We start from the raw sequence: 7,281 nt of genomic DNA on the forward strand, positions 1-7,281 counted from the left end.
TCTTCCCTCCAGGGCCTTTGTAATGGCTGTTCCTGCTGCTTGCATCTGCAGGGTTAGAAATCCAGTTTTAGACCATGATCCTACAGGAGAGACTGGCTGGCTGGTTTTTTCTAATGATCTCAATAGTAGGCGCCTTTTATTGGTGAAGAAATGTCATGGTATCGAGGATGGGAAATTAACAATTTCAGACACTAAATATAGTGCTTGTACTGTAAGTAGTAGGTCCAAACATTTGCATCTGTGGCATGAAATGCCTTGCTTCACCCATCTGCCCCCAGTTCCTGCTCATTCAGATACCCACCATATGAAGCAGAACTGCCCTTCAGATGAGGTGTGAGTAGTTAGGGGCTCCATTTTTGTTCCTCTTGATCACCCTTTGTGTTGAGGTGGCATGAGAAGGTGGTTTGGGATGCCATCTGTCAGATGAGAGGGTTGGGATGGCTCCATTTCAGGCCTGGGACAAGTATGGTCTGGGTTTCAAATTAAGCCATAAGAACATTCTTAAAAGGACTAAGCTTTTTCTATGGCTTTTAGAATGGGGATGGATGGGAGCTGGCGCTGTGGTGCAGTCGGTTAATCCTCCGCCTGCGGCACCACCATCCCATATGGGCACTGGTTCTAGTCCTGGCTCCGGCCATTGCGGGCATTTGGGGAGTGAACCAACAGACAGAAGACTTTTCTCTCTGTCTCTCTCTTTCACTATCTGTAACTCTACCTCTCAAATAAATAAATAAAATCTTTAAAAAGAAAAAGAATGGAGATGGAGGCAGTTGTAAAAGGGACGATACCGTTTTTTAACCAAGATGGTCATGGCTTTTTTTTTTTTTTTTAAGATTTATTTGAAAGTCAGAATTACAGAGAGAGAGATCTTCCATCCACTGCTTCACTCCCCAAATGGCTGCAACAGAACCTTCATCTTGGTCTCCCATGTGAACGGCAGGGGTCCAAACACTTGAGCCACCTTCCATTGCTTTCCCAGGCCTTGAACAGGATTGGAAGTGGAGCAGCCAGGACTTGAATTGGCCATGTGGAATACCGGCATTGACGGTTGTGGCTTTACGTGATATACCTCAATTCTGGCCCCCCATGATGTGTTTTAACTGAGATTTATGAGAGCTGAAAGATAAATAATCAACTGTTTATGACCAAGGGACCAGCAGAGTTTTCTGGGTGCGGAGCTGAAGAAGGACATCAGCGGCAGATCCTGAGACTTGAGAAGCCTGAGGGGTGTGCCTGTCTATATAGGGACTGTGATGTTAGGTGGAATTTATTTTTATGGGGTCATAGAAACACATTGTTGGGAAGGACATCAAGAGCTGATCTAGTTTATATCTGTACTTTTGGTCAAACAGAACTAAATCTAGACCATTTGACTCTCTATTTCTTCCTTTTGAATATGTTCATGTAAAAGATACTCTTGTATGTTGTCTGAGTAATTTTAAAAAACATTTTTGTTAGTTAAAAACATTACCTTTAATGTCATCCAACAGTGAGATGCTACTAGATTTAACCTGTTAGCATGATTAAAATAAAAAAGAAATGTCATTCAAAGAGTGAGAAAGGTAATTGCAGTTTATTGCTGCTGTCAGATAAACTGTTCATCTGTTATGTGAATTAAAATATGTGCTATTAAATGTTTCAGAAAAAAGCAAGATGACCTTTATAGTAACGTTTGGCAGAGTGGACTTACTTTTGGTCACATCAAACTGAAATGGACAGTTCTGCCTTTAAAATAAAAGCAGGAGAACTGAGGAGCCCGTCAGGGGAGAGCACCAACATCACCGACAGCTGCTGACCCCGCTTTTCTTAAATGTTTGCTCCCTCCCTCCTTTTAAAACCCATCTTTCAGTCCTGGTTTTTCAGATTTTCAGGTAGTCTGGAAGGCTATGTGATCCACCTTCAGTAATTGAAAATTCAGAAAACGCATAAGATTCCATTTAAATACAGTTACCTGCCCGCCCCCAAAGGTGGTCACATATTTTAACTGGGGGAAAAAAAATAAAAGGCTGCCACCTCTCATGACCTCTGTAACATATTTTGTGAGAAGAGAAATACAATTACTTATTTTTTTTTTTAAGATTTATTTATTTATTTGAAAGAGTTATAGAAGAGAGGAGAGGCAGAGAGAGAGAGAGACAGAGAGAGAGTTCTTCCATCCACTGGTTCACTCCCCAATTGGCTGCCACAGCCGGAGCTGCACCAATCCGAAGCAAGGAGCCAGGAGCTTCCTCCGGGTCTCCCACACGGGTGCAGGGTCCCAGAAATACCATTACTTTTAGATTCTGAAATAATTTTCCCCCTGAAATTTTTTAATGGAGCAGGATTGTTATTTATTTATTTATTTATTTGAGAAGCAAACATATTCACTCCTCAAATACCTGCAACAGCCAGGACTATTTATTTGAGAGGCAAGGAGACATATATGTATGTGTAGGGTGTGTGTATGTATGATGAGAGAGAGAAAGAACACACTCTAATTTGTTGGTTCATTAATGTTCACAAATGTCCACAGTGCACAGTGGCCATTGCTTAGCCCAGTGGAAGTCAGGAGCCAGGAATTCCGTCTAGTTCCCTCATTTGGGTGGCAGGAATCCAATTGCTTGGGCCACTATTACTGCTTCTTAGGGTCTGCATCAACAGGAAACTGAAGTCAGAAGGTGGAACTGGGGCTCTCTAGTGGAGGATGTTGGCATTTTGTTTTTTAAGATTGATTTATTATTTGAAAGTCAGAGCGAGAGAGAGAGAGAGAGAGCTTCCATCCCCCTCATGTTTTGTTTAAATGTGTAGTGTTTAATCTCCAAGTATTTTGGGATTTTCCAGCTGTCTTTCTGTTATGATTTTTAGTTTAATCCCTGTTGCAGTCTAAGGACATATATTGTGATTTCTGGTTTTTGTTTTTAAGATTTTATTTATTTCAGAGACAGAGTTACAGAGGGAGAAAGAGAGAAAGGTCTTCCATCCACTAGTTCACTCTCCAAATGGCCGCAACATTCAGAACTAGGCTGATCCAGAGCCAGGATCCAGGAACTTCTTCCTGGTCTCCCACGCAGGTGCAAGGGCCCAAGGACTTGGGCCATCTTCTATTGTTTTCCCAGGCCATAGCAGAGAGCTGGATTGGAAGTGGAGCAGCCGGGACTCACACCGGCAGCCATATGGGATGCCAGCACTGCAGGCGATGGATTTACTTGCTACACCACAACACTGGCCCCAGAAGTGTGTTCTGTTGTTGAATGACAGTCTGTACACGTCATTTATATCCAGTTGGTTTTCTACCTCCTGGTTGTGTCTTTTTCTGAGAGATGGATATTGAAGTCTCCAATGATAATAGAGGATTCATCTGCTTGGCCTTGCATTTCTGTTAACTTTTACCTTGTGCATTCTGGTGTGCTGTTTTTAGGTACATATACATTAAGGATTATTACTATGCCTTGGAGAATGGGCCCTGTGTCATTATGTAATACTCTCTTTATCTCTGATAACTTTCCTTGCTCTGAAGTCTTCTGAAATTAATAGAGAATTCTACTTCTTTTAATGTACCTTTGTAGAACATATATAGAAATGAGTTATGTTTTTGATCCCTTCTCACAGTCTCTGTCATTTAATAGATGTCTTTTTGACCACTGATGTTTAAGGTCATTATTTTTTTTTTTTTTTCAATTTTTTTTTTCAAATTTTTTTCTTTTTTCTTTTTTTTTTTTTTTTTTTTTGGACAGGCAGAGTGGACAGTGAGAGAGACAGAGAGAAAGGTCTTCCTTTGCTGTTGGTTCACCCTCCAATGGCTGCTGCGGCCAGCGCACTGCGACCGGCGCACCGTGCTGATCCGATGGCAGGAGCCGGGTACTTCTCCTGGTCTCCCATGGGGTGCAGGGCCCAAGCACTTGGGCCATCCTCCACTGCACTCCCTGGCCACAGCAGAGAGCTGGCCTGGAAGAGGGGCAACCGAGACAGAATCCGGCGCCCCAACCGGGACTAGAACCCGGTGTGCCGGCGCCGCAAGGCGGAGGATTAGCCTAGTGAGCCGCGGCGCCGGCCTAAGGTCATTATTGATATAGTTAGAGTAGAACCTACTGGTTTCTATGTATTATCTTTTTCTTTGTTCCTGATTTTGTTTTCTATGCCTTTTGTATTTTTAAGTGTTTATTTTTATCTTTAATCTACTTGGCAGAGAGAGAAAGAATGAGACTCTCCATCTTCTGTCAAGTTGTTCACTCCCCAAATGCCAACAACAGCTGGTGCTGGGTCAGTCAGAAACCAGGAGCCAGAAACTCCATTCCGGTCTCCCACGTGAGTGATGGGAGCCCAAGCGTTGAGTCATCATCTGCTGCCTCCCAGTGTGTGTAAGCAGGAAGCTGGGTGAGAAGCGGGGTGGCCAAGACTCTCACTAGCACTCTGATACCAACCGTGGGCGCTGCCAGCAGTAGCTTAACCCATGATTGCCCCACAGCACCTGCCCCTTTTGTGGTTTTAATTGAGCATTATATGATTCCATTTTCTCTGCTTTTTTTCCTTATTCTGCTCCCATTTTAATGGGATTCCAGGAAAAGGAAGAAGTAATATTTATAGTCTGCCACCACATTTTTTATTACATTTTTTAAATTTCACAATTATATCTCCTCTCTTTTTCTTTGACTCTGAGTAATGGTATAAATATTTTGTTTCTTTAAGCTAATTTTCTAAAATACTCAACAGGGATATATTGTTCTCAGCAGCTATATCCCCTTCCCCAAATTGCAGGTAGAAAACGTTTTATAAATTCAGTTATTTCTATTTGTGATTTATCTTAAACACTAGTGACTTTTAAGGAAGAATCACTCTCCAGCAAAATAATTCTCTTTCTTTTAAGATTTATTTATTTATTTTAAAGTCGGAGTTACATAGAGAGAGAAGGAGAGGCAGAGAGAGAGGTCTTCCATCTACTGGTTCGCTCCCTAATTGACTGCAGTGGCTGGAGCTGCACCTCCGTAGCCAGGAGCCAGGAGCTTCTTTGGGGTCTTCTACATGGGTACAGGGGTCCAAAGACTTGGGCCATCTTCTACTGCTTCCCCAGGCCATAGCAGAGAGCCAGATTGGAAGTAGAGCAGCTGGGTCTTGAACCAGTGCCCATATGGGATGCTGCTCCACAGTGCCGGCCCCAATAATTCATATTTTAAAACTAGTAAAAGCTTAACAAGCTTTTCATAAAAATAACTAATCCCAAATTATCTTTCAACTATTATATCTTTTTACTCAACTTAGCTGTGTAATCACATGTAATTAAATGCCACCCATTGACAAGCAGTTATTTTAGTGGCTAAGTGTAGAGATTAAGATCTGCTCTGTTAGTTAATATGGTATTGTGCTTGAACTGCTTTGTGTTGGAACCCTGAACACAGGCCAAAATCCCAGGATGGGAGCCCATCACCTTCCGCTAAATGAGTGAGTCCAGAAGTCTTCCAGAACAATTGTGTTTGCTTTCCCAACCCGGTCACATTCCCGAAAGGATTTTTAGTCAGTAGGAAGTATATCCACAGCTTCCTTTCCGTTGGCTCCGGTCAATTCACAGTGGCTTTAGCAAATACTAAATGCAGCCCTTGCCTGTAGAGACTGCACAGTCCTGGCTGGTGCCATGGCTCACTATGCTGATCCTCCACCTGCGGCGCCAGTACTCCGGGCTCTAGTCCCAGGTGGGGTGCCGGTTCTGTCCCGGTTGCTCCTCTTCCAGTCCAGCTCTCTGCTGTGGCCCGGGAGTGCAGTGGAGGATGGCCCAAGTGCTTGGGCCCTGCACCCCATGGGAGACCAGGAGAAGCACCTGGCTCCTGGCTTCGGGTTGGCACAGCGCACCGGCCATAGCGGCCATTTGGGAAGGAAGACCTTTCTCTCTGTCTCTCTCTCACTGTCTGTAACTCTAGCTGTCAAATAAAAATAATAATAATAAAAGAAAAAAAAGCAGACAGTGAGAAAAACAGAGGGGTTGAATAATAACCATTAACAAGCGTAAGGTGTGGGCATTGCCATGCAGCAGGTGAAGCTGCCACTTGAGACACCACATTTCATATCAGAGTGTCCATCTGAGTCCCAGGTACTCCCTGCTAACATGTTTGGGAAGCAGTGGATAATGGCTCAAGTACTTGAGTTCCTGCTACCCATGAGGGAAACCCAAATGGACTTACTTCTAGCTTAAGCCTGGATCAGCCTTGCTGTTGGAAGTAAACCAGGGGATGGAAGAACTGTCTCTACCTCTGTCTCATATCACTATGCCTTTCAAATAATTAAACTTTTAAAAAGGAAAAAAAAAAATGTTGAACAGGTAGCCATGAGAGATTTCTAAAAAGTTAGTGGAAAGGGACTGGCGCTGTGGCGTAGCAGGTAAAGCCACTGCCTTCTGTGCCCATATCCCATGTGGGCGCCAGTCCCGGCTGTTCCACTTCCAATCCAGCTCTCTGTTATGGCCTGGGAAAGCAGTGGAAGATGGCCCAAATCCTTGGGCCCCTGCAACCTGCGTGGGAGACCCAGAAGAAGCTCCTGGCTCTTGGCTTCCGATCAGCACAGCTCTGGTCATTGTGGCCAACTGGGGAGTGAGTGAACCAGCAGATGAAGACCTCTCTCTTTCTCTCTCTCTCTCTCTCTCTCTCTCTCTCTCTTTTTTTTTAAAGATTTATTTTATATATTTATTTGAAAGATAGAGTCACAGAGCGAGGTAGAGCCAGAGAGTGAGAGAGAGAGAGAGAGGTCTTCCATCCGCTGGTTCATTCCCCAAATGACCACAACGGCCAGAGCTGAGCTGATCCAGAGCCAGGAGCCTCCTCCAGGTACCCCACGTGAGTGCAGGGGTCCAAGGACTTGGACCATCTTCCACTGCTTTCCCAGGCCACAGCAGAGAGCTAGATTGGAAGTGGAGCAGCTGGGACCCGAACCGGCGCCCATATGGGATGCTGGCACTACAGGCCATGGCTTTAACCTGCTGTGCCACAGCACCGGCCCCAAGTCTGACTTTCAAATAAGTAGATACATCTTAAAAAAAAGTTAGTGGAAAATGTGTATTATTAAAAAAGTATGGCCCGTGCCGCGGCTCACTAGGCTAATCCTCCGCCTGCGGCGCCGGCACCCCAGATTCTAGTCCTGGTCGGGGCGCCGAATTCTGTCCCAGTTGCTCCTCTTCCAGTCCAGCTCTCTGCTGTGGCCTGGGAAGGCAGTGGAGGATGGCCCAAGTGCTTGGGCCCTGCACCCCATGGGAGACCAGGAGAAGCACCTGGCTCCTGACTTTGGATTGGCACAGTGCACTGGCCACAATGCACCAGCTGT

The 7,281-nt window shown here is 44.7% G+C and overlaps 1 protein-coding gene across 1 annotated transcript in view; it reads left to right on the plus strand.

Moving 5' to 3' along the window:
- Window positions 1–7,281, plus strand: part of NUDT3 (nudix hydrolase 3) — a 106,015-nt gene that overhangs the window by 73,917 nt on the left and 24,817 nt on the right. The gene's annotated exons all lie outside the window — the stretch shown is intronic.

The sequence above is a fragment of the Oryctolagus cuniculus genome, chromosome 5 (assembly GCF_964237555.1).
Source record: "Oryctolagus cuniculus chromosome 5, mOryCun1.1, whole genome shotgun sequence".
Classification (NCBI taxonomy): Eukaryota; Metazoa; Chordata; class Mammalia; order Lagomorpha; family Leporidae; genus Oryctolagus; species Oryctolagus cuniculus.